Consider the following 17465-nt stretch of genomic DNA (forward strand, 5'->3'; position numbering starts at 1 on the left):
GAGGTGTTACTGCAGATAGGGATTGGCCAGACTAGCCAAGTGGTTCTAATCTGCCTTCAAATTCTAGGTTCCTACGTTTCTGTAACATTGGAGTACTCTTTTTTTTTTTTGTTATTTTCAATCCCCATTAGAAATGCTATACTGTAACAAGCATTTGTCACTCAAACTTCATCCAATTGATTTCTATGGGGAAAATAGCTGCCATCGTCATTTCACTCATGTCTCTGATTTTAGAGGGTGGTATCTCCAGATTACAACATCATTAAAATAAAAGGTAAACATCACATTAAAAAGCATAAGGAACTCTGTTCAATGGCTGCAGTATATACATTAAATGCATTCGCAACATTTTCCCAAATTCGATGCCCTGCAAAACATTTTTGCCAAGCCTCAAAGAGCTAATTGTGACGCCAAGTTAGGAAGCTTTTAGCAAAATATCGCCAGACAGTGACAGAAAAATGGCGTGAGTGCCCTATTGATAGTCTTAGCGTTAAGCGAATCTAGCGATGTTAGAGACTTTTGCACATAAGCATATTAAATATAACTGCAATGCAATGAGACTTGGCGAATCGCTTGCAAACTCTGACTCAGCTGTGGCTTTTTCCGTGACTAAAGGGGCAAACTTTGCGTGGTTTGCAACATGAGCACGTTTTCCACATCTCTAATAAAAAGGGCAGTGTTTATCAGTGTTAATATATAAACGAAACAGGACATTTCTGTGACTTTCTTGTCTAGTGGCGCGTACTTTTGGTGTGAACCCTTTCTGTATTGTACATTCGTCTCTCACCTTTGTGGTTGCAACGGAAAGGCTTTCCCAACTGGCAGTGGCTTCATTTCTGTTTAACAATGAATAGCAAAGCTGCACACCAATGACATATAATATAGTGTACTTGCAACAATCGGTGCTCCAGGTTCAGGAAAAACTGCCGGCAGATCCTCAGATAGTAAATAGAATTGATGATCCAGGGCACAATGCAGATTTTCAAAAAAGATTTCAGTTATCAAAATAGCACCAAATACGACGTTTCGTCCTTCTCAAGGGGACTTTGAAAGTTCTCTTAAAAGGAAAAAATGTCGTATTTGGTGCCATTTTGATAAATGAAATCTTTTTTGAAAATCCGCATTGTGCCCTGGATCATCAATTCTATTTATTTCTGTTTAAACCATAAATGGTAATTTTTCAGCCGTGGTGTTTTTCCTTTCCTTTTCGGTTGAGCTTAACTGGGTATATTTGTTGGCAAAGTCAATGACTATTTTATAAAATAATAATGTACTTAAACATGCAAATCTGTATTAAACATTTAAGTTGCCAGTGGCTTAAAAAGTAAAGTGGCTTCATAAGTATTGGCCCTAGGGGTAAAGCACTTTAGAGTGTCTTTAGTATTTAAGCAATATTTATGTTGTCATAGTAGACAAAACAAGAGAATGTGGAATGGTAAAGTTTGTACATAAAAAGGAGTGCTACATCGTTCTCCCTTATTCCATCACACGTCAGCCACTGCTCTTGGCATTATATTCACCTGGATTCATAAGCCTTACGTTATGTTGCACTTGTGCAGACGTATCAACTCTCACTGATTCGGAATCAGTCACACTGAATTTTTAGCATCAGCAGTTTCATACAGTAGACCTCAATTGAGACTTTTCTATTAAAATGCAGGTTTTTTTTTTTTTTGGTACATAATCCCCAAACCTCACTGATTTCATTCATTTGAGGTTGACATCCCTGCCTTGAACCCTTCCAAAAACGATAAAAGGGCCTTTGCGCTGGCGACTGTGCTATATTTTTTTTTTGCCGTTCTTAGAATTGATCACGGTTGCAATCTGAGCAGGACGGAGCGTTTCCTCTTCCATTCAACGCTGTGGGGGAAGGAATCTAGGGACATGTGACCGCTGAAAGTGAAATCACATGACGATGGAGCCACAATGTCTACTGACACTGGACATTCTGGCAATGAAAGAGTTAAACAGTACCAGTTTATGCTGCGATCTGCAAAAAAAAAGCTAAACTTGTCCTTAACGCGTCATCGTTGTACCAGATCCCAGTGAGAGTCTTTGAGTTTCTCCTAATAGGTCATCATGAGAAAATACACATTTGTCAGCTTTCTACCGGGAAGTCTCACAATCATACAAAACACAGAACTAAAAGTTGCTTAATTTCCATGGTGCTGTGCAGTCTGCACTGAATGGGAAGCGCTTTTAGCAGTAGAGGTTATTTTATCACACATTTCATTCTCGTTTTTTGTTTTTTTTTTCTTCAGAGAAATTGTGATTTTAGCAGGGAATCTTTAAAGCTGCAAACAAAGCAATATTCTGCATGTGGTTTTTTTTTTATAAATCAGTTCTGTACTATGAGAAAATACTTGTAGCATTTTTTTAAGCAACTCTAAATTACATTTTGAATGTATTATAATGTAACAAGCAGTTTTTGTTTCTATAGCAACCATTTACAAAGTCGCATTCCCTTCCTCTTCTGAAACAGTCTCTGGCACATCCCTTTTTGGGCCCTGCCCTCTTTCTAGCAGAGCACCAATTGTATCTAGTGACTGCCTGGTCATATGATCTTCCCCACAGAACTTTGTTCCACCGACTGCAGAATACTCATCTGCAGTCATTTAGTGAACCCCAGAGCCGAGTCTTCGCTAATCGATCCCAGTAGAACGGATCGATGGGCAATTTAGCTAATTACTTATCATTGTGTGGATTGTATTTATGCACATATTAAAGGGCAAAAAAAAGCCCTAATCTAGGACTTCCGCTTTAATACGGCGGTCATTGTAATCTTCTTTAAAACAAATGGGTTACGCCTCAGTCCTGATCACACTGTATTTTTTCGTCCATTAGCCAACAGTCCCTTACTACCCACCAACAGTCAACAAACAAATAAATAAAGATAGTAGCTTCCACGAAAACGGGGGAAAAGGCGTCAAAATAAACAAACTGCAGTGTTCCGGGACACATTTAGTGAAAGTAATGTATTACCTTTCATATTAATCAAGCGATAGTTTATGGAACAATTTTACCAACATTTTGAAGTCTTCGTGAGATTATCCTCAGGGCGATGATTAACACCTTATTTCCGCATAGCTTTCAAGGAGAGCTGAAGAATTTCTTCAATTATTAAACAATCATTACAAGTGGTGGAAGAAATGTGTTACACGGCTGAACGCTTTCACTTTATAGCCACCTAACAATATACTGCCAAGAGCAGCGGGTGGGCAACTCCAGTCCTCAAAGGCCACAAAACAGGTCAGGTTTTCTGGATATCCCTGCTTCAGCACAAGGCGCGCAAGTACTGAAGCAGGGATATCCTGAAAACCTGACCTGTTGGGGGCCCTTGAGGACTGGAGTTGCCCACCCCTGGCCAAGAGGGAATTCACTTTTCAAAAGACAGTAACAGAACTCAACTTATTTTCAGAAAAGTTGGAATTTCCCCCAGCATCAATTCCTGTGTCAAGGTGGGGTCTGGTTCTTCCTCTAATAGCCTGCAGGGGGAGCCGCAGCACTAGAATTCAGCCTGTACTGTTACCATCTGGGATTGCACAGTTTTTCTACAGCCTGCATGTGACTGTGATTACAGTGTCACAATCACAGGCACAACCACTTGACAATGAAGGGCTGTTCACCTCGAATAATAAACTTGTAGATAATAAATTGAATATGTCAACATGTTCCGGTCGATATTTCCACGTACATTTAATGAGCCGCTTGCAATTTGCGTTGTGTGATAGATCTTTCAACCTAGGTCACGTAGGCGGGTATCTGCAGCATAAACCCTTTTCAGGGATCACCCCATGTGTTATTATTTGGTGGGCTGCTACTCTGTAAATAGAGCAAGATGTAAGTGCAATGAACACTTGTATACGCTGAATGACGGTGAGAAAAGAGAAGGGGAAGAATAACACTAATCTGCATGCAAAATATACATTAGGATAGGATATGCCTAATAACAGTATTACAGATGTGTGTGTGAAATCACAGCAACTTCCTATTAACCTACAGAAATAAAACCAGAAGTTTGAAAGAATAGAGCCAAGTAATGTAACACTCCCCTGAGAGAAGGAAGAGCACATGTGCCACCTGCCCACACACTTAAGATCATCTTGGAAATATTTGGGGGAAGTCCAGTGCAGTTGGGTAAGTCCCAGTTTATTGTTGCGTGTGGAATTCTACAAGGACCACATCACATCATAGTCCAGCCGTCTTCCTCAGCCTAAAATCAGCCTCTTAACAGGAAAAAAAGAGGCTCTCATGCTGGAAGAAGTGGAGTGAGAGGTTGGTCTGATGGTGGAGACTTTGGTGACCTCGGTGACTTCCTTGTATCAGAAGATCTTCCTTATTGCTGGACTGGAATTCCCAATGAGGGCTGCAAGTCAGCAGTGTGTGGCAGGTTCCTCTGGCAAATAAGGGGTTAACCTAAAGGTTGTCAATAAAATCGATACGCACCTAACCTACGGGTCCTTTATTTGTAGAAGAACATCGTAGCACAGGATTTGGCAGATGCAATGGGGGAATTTCCGAATGGAAAAGTTCTGTTTGAACGTATTGCCTTTGCAGGAATTCAGATGAAATAAAGGCAGGTCACGCCTCCGTAGGTTTAAATTCACAATAGACATTCAAGCATTATTCCTCTTATTCAGCATTTTTTTTTTAGTGCATCTGCTAAGTTATTCATGGCAACTTTTTTACCATATTTTTCCCTTAAGAGATATTTATCATCGGCCCAAACATTATTAATTATTGCTGGTATTTTGGTATGGCAAAAAAAGGGGGTGGTGTTAATGGGGCTAATGCTCTAAATACTAATTCGTGTTACTGGAAAGGTCTTTTTGGAGCAGCACCTCATAATCAATAACGGGTTGTACACATTGTATATTCATATCACTTTTTCACCCCTGATTCACAAAATTATTTGTTCATTCACTTTATTATATGTTTACACTTTAAATAAGTTGCACTGAAACACTTTTTGTCTTCAATGTTCTAATATTGCAATATCTAGTCCAACTAAACATTTGGCACTACTTTTAAGACTGAAAGGATTTTGTGTTATCTATAAACATTCTCAATTCTTCAATAAAATGCTGGATGTACATTGTTTCCCGCCTGCGAGTAGGTTTACTGGCCATGCCCTTCTTCAACCCAGACTTTGCTTTAAAAGATGTGTAAAACAGCAGCCATAAGTGTTTGGGATCCATGTAAAAGTGGACAAGAGAATCAGAAAAGGGGGGGAAGGAAAACACAGAGTGGATGTGTCTCCCAAAAGAATTCACTATAATGCACTCCTACTTAATTTAAAATTTAACTTTTAATATATTTCCATAAAACATATATTACCAAAAACGTCGTGTATTGTGCATTAAAAATAAATTAAATTGACAGTAACTAGCGTCTGTGTCAGTGAATGTGTGTTGGAGTCGTCTCAACCGACAATTGGTAGTAGAAGCTACAGGACACAGAACGCTGCTTAGTCAGGGTATAAACCCCTCTGGGGCACCTATGAGATCAGGTACACAAGTAATAGTAAATAAATAAATAGACATGCACACTCAGTGACTAAGATATGTCGTAAGGCTACAGCAGTCCTGCTTAGACTTGTAAACCACAGAGCACTTGAAGATGTTAATTATACATGTATTGCCATCCAATATATATAAAAGTGCTATTGATAGTATAGTGATGGAGGGTGAATGATTCACAGCATAGTGAAGCAAATGTTCACAGCATATTGATCATTGAATCATTCTACAGCACACTCCAAATGGTTAAATCATATAAAGAGCAGGCATGCTTGCACACTGAGTGTAGGTGGAGTACCCAATTCAGATCTACATAGATAAATCCAGGAGACTACAGAACACTACATAAAAGCAGCTCCAAGTAGGAGACTGACAACATGGCGCGTCCAACGCGCGTTTCCCTCCAGCAAAGGAGCTTCCTCAGGGACAAATTTGCTTGGGGGAGGAAGAATGAACCCTTATATACCCACACAGTATTGGGTACTCCACCTACACTCAGTGTGCAAGCATGCCTGCTCTTTATATGATTTAAACATGTAGAATGATTCAATGATCAATATGCTGTGAACATTTGCTTCACTATGCTGTGAATCATTCACCCTCCATCACTATACTATCAGTATCACTTTTATATATATTGGATGGCAATACATGTATAATTAACATCTTCAAGTGCTCTGTGGTTTACAAGTCTAAGCAGGACTGCTGTAGCCTTACGACATATCTTAGTCACTGAGTGTGCATGTCTATTTATTTATTTACTATTACTTGTGTACCTGATCTCATAGGTGCCCCAGAGGGGTTTATACCCTGACTAAGCAGCGTTCTGTGTCCTGTAGCTTCTACTACCAATTGTCGGTTGAGACGACTCCAACACACATTCACTGACACAGACGCTAGTTACTGTCAATTTAATTTATTTTTAATGCACAATACACGACGTTTTTGGTAATATATGTTTTATGGAAATATATTAAAAGTTAAATTTTAAATTAAGTAGGAGTGCATTATAGTGAATTCTTTTGGGAGACACATCCACTCTGTGTTTTCCTTCCCCCCCCCTTTTCTGATTCACTTTTCAGTTCACAGTTTGCACCCACTTTTTTGGATTACCATTTATTTACTCATTATTTGCTTCAATTAGTGTGGTTTTGTGATCACTCCCTAACCCTAGTGTTTCTTCTCTAAAAGTGGACAAGAAGGAAAAAAGTGATGCACTGTGAGTGATCATTTGCATGTCATTGCCCAGAACCCTCTGTTGCAGTGGAGGCACGATATGCCTTGCGATTATGGGGTAAGGCAGGTTTGTGGACCTGTCTCATACAGTATATGTGAAAGACTGAGCCACTGATTGAGCCACCTGTGCTGAAGCAGGGATATCCATAAAAGCTGGCCTTTTGGTGGTTCTTGAGGACTGAGTTTGAGGCCCCTGGTTTATACAGAACTTCTGAAACCTCACAGGTCTTTTCTGCATGTGTATGTGGGAAGTGACAAGCTGTGGCATCTATCAAGAACTGTCAAGTTGGTCCAACTCCTTATAACTCAGGGTTTTAATTTGTATTATATTTTAGTATTTCCACATTTTAGTATATCTAATAAAAGATAGATTTTATAGATTGATAATATTACATTGTCCATATTATCAGGGTGCATATCAGTCTGAACTGTCCCTTATTATGAGTATAAGATATAGATGAGTGTGTATTTTTGTTTAGGGTTTGCCTTTTCTCCCCTTTTCGTGTTATATGCATTTTAACAAACCTGTAATATTGCACCTTAACCCCCATCTATTTACATTTTGGCTTGCCTTTTTTTAGATAGTCCATTCACAGGTTGCAAAGTCAGCATTGAACCTGCACTTCTCCAGCTAGTCCATATAAGAATTAAATTAAATTGGGGTAAAAGTGAAAATGTCAGGTCTGAAGAAATTGCGAATACGAGTAAAAAAAAGATATGCCAGAAAACGCAACGTCAATGATGTAATTCAATAAATGTTCCAGTGTGGACCAGATTTGTGGAGGACAGAATAATTTGAATATCTTGCGGGAGGTTAAAACCTGAGGGGAAAACCATGAACAGAAATCCCCAAATCTACATTTGTCCTTTAATTTCCTTGTTTATTCAACTATAAAATCCTATCTTGGATAGTACTGTATTGTTTAGGAGGCTGGAAAGGAGAAATTCATTTACTTCCATATAATGTGTATTTAATCTAGTTCTTCCAATAAATGAGAAAACTGTACTGTAGGAGAACAAGGCATTGTTGATTAACCTTTTCACTTACTTTCAGGGGTTTATTATGTATGGTGTGATAGCGCCAATTTGGCCCTGTCGCCTGGAAAGCCCCATTGATGCCAGTGGGGCATTCCATGTGATAATGCCATAGCTGCACTCTTGCAGTTTATAGAATAAGCCCCATATAATCATTGTTCCCATGGCGTCTAAATTATATACCGAAGGTCACAATATGCTTCTAGCAAAGTGTAATGCCACATGTCCGAACAACAATGTAATATTCCCTGCTACAGCATATGCCATACAAGTAATATAGTCTGCATACATTTGACAGAGGTTCCCTGAGCAGATTAACAAGAATTTAGACACCAAAAGTTACACATTGGTACCATTTAAAAACAATTATAGCCGAGTCAAGTTACTGCTCCCTTAACCTCATCTATTTCTCAATATAATCACTCCCCATATCACTTACAGATGATGCTTAAGCAACCAAACGTCTTGGAAAGCATCTTACATCTGTGCATTGACACGTTCCGTAGACGATGCCTTTAACATCCGTTTTGGAGCAGTGCACTGGATTGTGGAGCTTGATTTAGAGTCCCCATGAAGCCGACTATTCAAATGCTATTTCATAACACCGCATTGACACGCAATAAGGTGCTACAGGAGCTTGCCCATTTTCAGATGATTTCATCTAGGAAAAGAAAGGGTTAAAATAAACAGAGAATTGTACAGTCGCATTATTTGCAGACGGCATACTGCTCACAATCACTAACCCCGCTAATATCACTACCAAAGCTATTTAGTGAACTTAGGGTTTAAAATAAATAAGGATAAATCTAAGCGCTAAACATCAGTATACCTCAGGCCCAGATACAACTTTTATCATTATATTTTAATTTCAAATGGAAAGATAAAGCCCTTAAATATCTCGTAGACTTCCTAACTATATCCCCGGATACAATATATACATTGCAAATCACCCGGCGCAAATTAAGACCTTGAAAAAAGACCCAGAGGAGTGGTGCAGGTGTCAGGTCTCGTGGAGTTAACTCCGTAAAAGGTCTCGTGGAGTTAACTCCGTAAAAATGAACTTACTGCTAAGGATACTGTACCTGTTCCATACCCTTCCTGTCCCAATAGAAATTAGCAACATACAGGTGAGCAGGTGGCCTGGCCCTCCCATATCTCCTGTATATGCCAGCCCACCTGGCATGCCTCAGACAGTATGAAAAAATGGATGGAAATAAGAGTCATTAGCGGCAAGCCTAGGCAATCTGGACATGCTGTTATGGATTCCCAAAAACCACAGACCAAACCCGGGAATCCCCCTGGGATCTATTCAGCACTCCCTAAAGTTATGTGACATATCTAAACAAAAACTCTGACTACTACCGGTTCAGGTAACGTATGAATCCATTATGAGGTAAACCAGATTTCACTCTGGGCATGAAGGCTCGAGATTTTAGCACCTGGAGTGCGGTGGGGATCTCTAGGGTGAGAAAAGGAGTTGACTGCTGCACACCATATAATAAAGAATGAAACATACATATTTACTGGTGCACTTGGGTTGAAAGAAGTCCTGCTGGAAATCAAAGTCATACGGTAAAAAAGAAGAATAAACACAAGGCACTGCGGATTTTCTTTAATGCTATTTAATGAGCCAAAAACTTAGCGACATTTCGACCAGAATGGTCTTTTCCAAGTGGTGAGTGGCTTAAACTAAAGTGTACCATAGAGTCTTTTATACCTATATAAAAACCCCCAGCATACTTGCTGATGATGATAAATAACACCTGCTGTACTATGCTGAATCCTCATTATTCCTCATTAATGCTGCAGGTGTTGAAGACTGCTGTTATTTCGATGTCCAATGAAAATGGCTGCTTAGTGCGCGTGACCCGTTGTATCCAGCATCCTCCATTGCCACGGTGAGAGTTTCTTTGATGCCCGGCGCCATCTTAGTGACATCATCATGGCTGAGTTCAGTCTTACTTTACTCCCGCGGCAGGATCTGACTGTTGCTAGGTAGCCGACGCTGCGCATGCGCAAAGCGTCAGTGTAAGTTGACTGTGATGATCAATCCTGATTTCATACTTGGTGTCCTATGGAATAGTGCGCAGGTAAACTTTTATGTACCCCACAGCGTCTTTGCGATCTCCGAATATCCAAAGAAGAAGGAAGAAATATGTTGTTCGCACAGGATCCCAGAAATCCACCAGGAATGATAACATCTTCCAGCAACCCACAGCGTCCTTGCGATCTCTGAATTTAGATTCACTTAAAATGTCCAGTGGGCTGGAAGAAATATGTTGATCGCGCAGGATCTCAGAATCCACCAGGAAGGATAACACCTTCCAGCACATACATGCGGAAGAGAAAAGAGAAACAGCATATAAGCAGTGTCAGTAGACCTCATACCTCAAGTGACTAATATTGTCTATGTGGGTTTAACACGTAGCTCATCACAAACGAGGCGCGACCGCGGGACTGAGGTAGGGATTGGTATAGAATGCCGACCACAATCGCGATGGTGCGTCTAGAGTCTAGGATAGTCTTGCAGGCCGGATCAGGGTAATAGAAGACAGCGTAAACGTGATACTTGCCGGGTCCAGGAGTGTAGAGTAGCGGATCGTCGGGGTACGTAGCCAGAGTCGGGATTGGAGAGGGTAGAGTAGTCGGAAGGCCAAAGCCAGGGTCAGTGCACGAGAGAGCAGCGTCGTCGTAATCCAATGCCAGGGTTAGTGCAGGAGAGAGTAGAGTCGTCGTGTCCAATCCAGGATCAGCGTAGGAGAATATCACAAGGTAAGTTCCCAACAGGGTCAGGCAGCAAGATAAGGCAGACAGGCACAATGAAGTGAGGTTCAGCGTCACACAAACTGGAGTTATGCTCGGCAAGAAAGGAGAGTTCTGACAAGGTATTTAAAGGGCCTCCCACCAATGGGAGGCAACCAGGAAGTGGGGCTGCGGCTTCTGATAGGCTGCTGGATCATGCAGGTGCATCCTATTGCACAGCCAATTGCGACCGCATCAGAGTGTGTGCGCGCATCACGTTGGCGCCACGACGCCCATGCCAGTACGGGGGCGGAGACCAGAGGCGGGACCAACAGAGGCGGAGCGCGGAGCACAGCCGCACGGTGTAGTCCTGACATCAGGGCGGGGGCGGGACCGAGAGGCGGAGACCGCAGACCGACGGGGAGACCGCGCACCGTGTCGCGCGTCATGGCCGGAGGAACGGGGGCGCGCCTTCGCCCAGAGACAGAAGAGGCCGACGGGACCCACACAGTACCTGCGTGCCGCGCGTAAGTACCTCTGCTAGGTTGCCACTCTTGAGTGCCATGGGAATCAGATGGGCGAGTAAGGGTTAAGGGAACAGAAGCACCAGAACAGTGAATCCTCAGTGGGTTATTGACTGAGCATAAACAAGCATGTCCAAACAACTAGGATAATGAAAACCTTGGATTATGATCCTCTTATCTGTATGACCAGTACAGCAGCAGCAACCTATCACAGGGTGAAAAATATATACGTAAAATAAACTACATTATCTTCCTGTCATAAAGCAACTGAATGATATATTGTCATTCAGTCCCCTCGGATGTACTGTATTGAGGGCAAAAGTATTTTCTAACCCTGAAATGGCTTTCGACACATGCTCTATACCCATCAATTTAAGAGGGAAATAGGATGGCTAAAGTCTCTGCAATATTTAATGAGTGCTGTTTCTTCTGTGGAATGTGTGATCTTGCTCTTTTGCTCGATGTATCTTGTTTTGTAACATTCTATTTGTTTTTCCAATATAACAAAGCCGCAAGGGCATTTAATCATATAAATTACATTAGATGTAGTGCACGTTATCCTGCTTTTAATTTTATATGTCTTGCCACTCCATGGGTGAAAAAGTGTTCACCAGTGTTTAGGCTATTGCAGACACTACAATAAAACACTTAAAGCATCCCCATTTTGGGTTGCTTAAAAAGTGTGATTGCACATAATGTTCTTTAGAATCAGTTGTAATTAACATGTCCTTTAAATTTTTGCTTCTGCGATAAGCAAACCTAGGTTGTGATTTACATAATTTCCCCATTATCTCATCATTTTTTTACATTTTCCAATGTTGGTTAATGCTTTTCTTTAAAACATTACTAGCTGTTGTAAATTTTGTCACGATAGTCATTCTATCATTTTCTTTGGCCAGTGTAGTCTTGGGTACCTGAGAGAAAGCATTTTGTATGACTTTTTTTTGTGTGTGCCCTCTTTCTAAGAAGCGTGTTTCTATGTCCTTTAGAGTTTTATCCAATTGTGGATGTCTGTCCACTATTCTTGATGCCCTATTTTTTTGTGAAAAGGGTAGCATGTTTTTAAGTGATACAGGTTGAATCCAAGACCGAAGGACCGGTGGCGTTCTTGGATTTCCCCTCCTTGTTTTCCGTCTCTGGTTTTTGTGGGATCAGTTTTTCCTTTCCTTACGGTGACACATCTATGGAAAGATAAGAAACCTAAAACATTTGATGCGCTGTCTCGAGACCTTGAGCTACCTAACAAGGAGCTGTATAGATAAAACCAGATCAGAGGATTTGTCAAATCAAGGACCCCTACTATGGGTCTTATCCCCTTCGGAAGCCTATGTTTACATATGGAAAACCAAAAAGGCCTAATTTCCTCCCTATTCAAGATGGCGCTGACCATAGATGACTCACCAAAAGCTAAATTTATGACTAGATGGGAGACCGACATAGGTAAGGTGCCAGATGGAGAGGACTGGGAGGATATTTTTGAGGGGGTGGTAAGATGCTCAATATGTGTTGTCATCAAAGGGAACGCTTGTAAGGCTAAGATCATTCTGCCTGCGTGCGACGGAGCGCATAGCCTTGCACACTTCTGCAGCCCAAGCGATCTATGAACTTGGCTGCAGGCGATTGGGGAGGCCTGGCGGACACGTCATGAAGCTGGTTCGCCCTCATTGGCTGAACCGCTCACGTGATGCTTGAAAAGACAAAAAAAAAATTGTCTCTTCAAATCGCGGTCACGCCATCGCGCGCGCGAACTAGGAGCAGCCTCATAGGCATTAGGCAATGTGTGTTTGACGCGAGCGCCATCGTGCGCTGTATAATCCTGGCGTAACATGCTCCACCAGTGGTACCTCACCCCTCAAAACTATGTTCTACAAAAACTCCTCTCCAATATGTACAAGAGGATGTGGCCACACAGGAACCTTTATACATATGTGGAGGCACTGTCCGGAAATAAAAAAAACTATGGGACGCCACTCATGACTTGGCACAAGATAACCTGGATGTTAATTTCTGGCTGGACCCTTGGATAGCGCTCCTTTGTAAAAACCCTAGAGGCCATAGAGAAAGGGTTAAATAAGCTGAAGACTCATATATACAAGGCGGGGCACAGGGGCAGACTCAGGGGCGTCCCTCCACCGCAGGCATGTGACCTTGTTGTCATGGCAACGCAATGTCACGGCGGCATGTGACGTTGGGTCGCCATGACATGACGCTACAAGAGAGGGCCCACTATCAAAGATAAAGCGCCAGTGACGGCGGGAAACGCGTCAAGAGTTTTTCTTCAGTTTTTGTACGGGCACTATGTGTTAGTACATCTGTATTTTTTTCCCTCTTGACCCTGCTGCCAGTTCTCTTTTCTATTTTTGCTGTGCTCCACACTAACTTGTTTACTTGTATGGGAAATCCATCCCGGGTGGTGCAGTATGAAATACTGTAGCACTGGCATGGAAGAAATAGCAGCATTGGGCCATAGCAATTTCCCCGGAGCAAGGTGTAGATAGGAAACAGCAGTAACAATATGACCTGTGTTCCTTCCCCTCTCTTTATTTTGTACCCTCTCTCTCCTATGTTGTAAAAATTCACTAAAAAAACGAGAATATAAAATAAACTGCGTCACTCTGTAGGATAAGCTGATGAGCTGACTCAGAGCTGTCACTCTGGATAACCCAACGCCTTGTCCCATTTTGCAGCTATATTGATCACTGATCTGCCATAACACTGTAATCTGTTAGCTTTCCTCATGTCATAAGCATGACTATAAATATGGATTCTTACTTCTTATTGAATTAGACCTCTTGTAGCAACCCTACCACAGATAGGATACAAAAGGAAGTATGGAAACTAAAAAAAAGTGCACAGATAAACAGCAAATTGAAATGTGTGTCAATTGTTTTCCGTTATGATAAACAACGATTTATTTTTTTTTAAATAAAATGAAAACACCGGAAAAGCAAAAGAATGATAAACCCCGATTTCACAAAAAAATAAATAAAAACAGAAAACTGGGACTCCCTAAGTATAAATAATAAAAGTTTGGGTTAGAATACTGGAGCATGGGGACACGTTACCCAGAAACCCACACGGTGCACAAATAATGCGGGAAGAAATAAACAGCTGTTGAAGGCTGGAGATAAAAATGATAATTATTTAAAAAAAAACCTTCAACGCAACAATATTTCATGTTTGAGGAAGAAAGTGTCACTCACATGAAAATTAATATGTTCTACAGAATAACGAGCCTGAGTATTATCACTGAGTCTGCCACATTGATTTTGTTACTTCGCTCTAACCCCATAGTAAGAAGATGCTAAATAATCTCTCACCACAGCAGAGTTTACATCCGGGTGTTTCGAGGGAGTAACTGAGTAATAGAAGTAACTGGTAGCAGCGCGAAAACATACTTCTCAGAGTTTTCCCCCCGATCGTCCGGCTCCAAGCTCACTGCCGTGCGTGCGCGCGGCGCTAGTATAGAACGGCTGGCTAACCACGGAGCAAGCGCGCGCACAATATTACGGGCCTAATGCTGAAAAACAATAATGATAAAAAAAGAAAACCTATGAACATTGACAATGTGTTCCATCCCTGAGTGCATCCGCTTTATTACTAAGGGCAGGATTATCTCTATTGTGAGAACACAAACCAATGCATTTTTCCGAACTGTCCTATAGCAGGGATGATGTGAGATGCGTCAGGGTTGTGTCAGCAGGTGACTAGTTTGGCTTTTGGGTAAATAAATGAAGTAGAAAACATTGTTTGTCCCTCCCCTAGTTACCATTCCAGGCCCATTCACAATAATTTCATACAGGCATACCCCGGTTTAAGGACACTCACTTTAAGTACACTCGCAAGTAAGGACATATCGCCCAATAGGCAAACGGCAGCTCACGCATGCGCCTGTCAGCACGTCCTGAACAGCAATACCGGCTCCCTACCTGTACCGAAGCTGTGCGCAAGCGGGGAGACTATAGAGCCTGTTACAAATGCGTTATTTACATCAGTTATGCACGTATATGACGATTGCAGAACAGTATATGCATTGATAAGTGGAAAAAAGGGAGTGCTTCACTTTAAGTACATTTTCACTTTACATACATGCTCTGGACCCATTGCGCACGTTAATGCGGGGTATGCCTGTAATCACTTGATGATGTTTATTATTATTATCTTTTATTTGTAAAGCGCCAACTTATTTCGTAGCGCGGTACAATGTGTGTGTGGAGGTGGGGGGGGGCAGTAATATTGTATAGCAAGTGTACATATGTTTAGAGACTCAGACAATAGGAAGGAGATTCCTGCTCCAAGGAGCTTACAATCTAACAAAAGTTTACGGAGCTCAGTTCCCCCCAGAAGTAGCCTAGGAAGTACTATAATGTTGTTTGATTATTATCACATTCTTTCACTTGACATTATAGGCCAACATGGTTACAATTAATTCCACTGAAGTGTACTTGCAATCACTTGCTGAAATAAATGACGTATCACTGTGTATATGTGTTGCTAAGACAAGAAGCAAGTTTAAAGCAGCCGTTCCACTGCACACGGTGGTTACAGCTCCGGAGACCCTCCTTTTTCTGAGATACCCACCAGTGAAGTTACCGGTGTTTTTCGCTAGCGACTTCAATTTCCACCCAATAGGAAGCCGCAATTAATGACTGCTTCTTATTGAGCCATAGGACCAGTTTGCTGGCCATTTTGAATTCCCTGCAGCGAGCAAGAACTCTAGTAACTACACTGGTAAAGGGGAATGGTTCCTGGAATGGTTTTCCCTCCGGGGGACGCTCCCCCAGTTACCATGCTGTAAAGAAACAATGGCTAGGTGGGACATATGTTTTAATGATATAAATAAACCACGAGATTTCATTATCTATTATCTCATTTTTATTGCATTAGTATTCCCTGTATAGTATTGTCTCTTTTGGAAAGCGCTGTATTTATTGTTGGCTCTTTATCAGGGCTGGCCAACTCCAGTCCCCAAAAGGACACCAACAGGTCAGGTTTTAAAGGATATCCCTGCTTCAGCAAAGGTGGCTCAATCAGTGGCTCAGGCAAATGTGGCCTGCAAGGGCCACCAACAGGTCAGGTTTTAAGGATATCCCTGCTTCAGCACAGGTGGCTCAATCAGTGGCTCAGTCTTTGACTGAGCCACTAATTGAGCCACCTGTGCCGAAGCAGGTATATCCTTAAAACCTGACCTGTTGGTGGCCCTTGAGGGCTGGAGTTGCCTACCCGTGCTCTACATAAATATAAATGTACAATATAGTTTCAATTCTACTTGGCAGGCACTGCATTTGAATGGTTCTTTGCTTATTTAGTACTGGCTGGTCACCTGAGTTTAAAGTCCCTACTGCTCCTCTCTGATTTGCATGCAGACAAGGATTACATTTGAAAGGTCCAAAGGGAACAATCAGATCTTTCTTTATTTTGATGTCAGTTACACCATTGTCATCGCCTAAATATATAGCTGTGTTGTATATTTTCTACACCCCTGCACCTGTCACGGGCCAAAAAAGAGGAAGTACCAACTCTTTCTGAATTCCCTTGTCCCGGTCACTCCTTGTTTTATATCTGATTTACTGATCCTGTATTGTTTCCCACACCTCCTCACATAGCATGGCCATCACTGTAACAGTGTGCACGTGGGAGCCATGCAGAATCTGCAGCTATTGCTACAGAGGGACAGGCTGGGGTGGATAATGAATGTAACTGGTCTGGATTTGATAATAAAGTTGCAACAAATCGCATATTGGTCCAAGAATCAGAACGTGTCGTACAGTTGTAATCTCACTGCCTCGGAAGCAAGTCAGCTCTGTTGATATACGTAGGGTTGCCAGGTGGCTTCTCCAAAAAAAATACTGGACACACTGGTGAAAGGTGTGTAACACACTTCCCCCCCCCCCCCAATCGCAGATAGGGACCCTGTGGGGAATTCTACGTGCAGTACCAGGTGTGGTGCAATACCTGTTAGGATCACAGGAGGGCTGAGCCTCCGCCAGTGAGAGCCTGGGGTGTATCCTGAAACGTACTTACATAAACAGCGCCTCCACCTGTGCAGGATCCTAGAGTATAGAATAACCCCTGACACAGGACATCATACACAGTAACCACATACACCAAAGTATATATAAACAATTTACTGTATATGCAGAACAGAACCATAACATATCATCAACAGTACATTAGTGTCACCCTGTAACACTGACCTCCTAGGGCCATAACCCATACCAGGTACCCAAGAGTCCCACAACCCCACCCCTTAGGCGTGATCAGCCCCGTACTAGATGAGGTGTAAAGTTGCTGCACTTGGTGACTGATACCTGCCCGGGGCTCCTGCACCCAGGTACAGCAAAACAACAGGAAGAGGATCCGTCTGCGTTCAGCGCCGAAGCATCAGCCATGGCGACCTGCTCCAAAT

This window comes from Ascaphus truei, chromosome 6, assembly GCF_040206685.1.
Source record: "Ascaphus truei isolate aAscTru1 chromosome 6, aAscTru1.hap1, whole genome shotgun sequence".
NCBI lineage: Eukaryota > Metazoa > Chordata > Amphibia > Anura > Ascaphidae > Ascaphus > Ascaphus truei.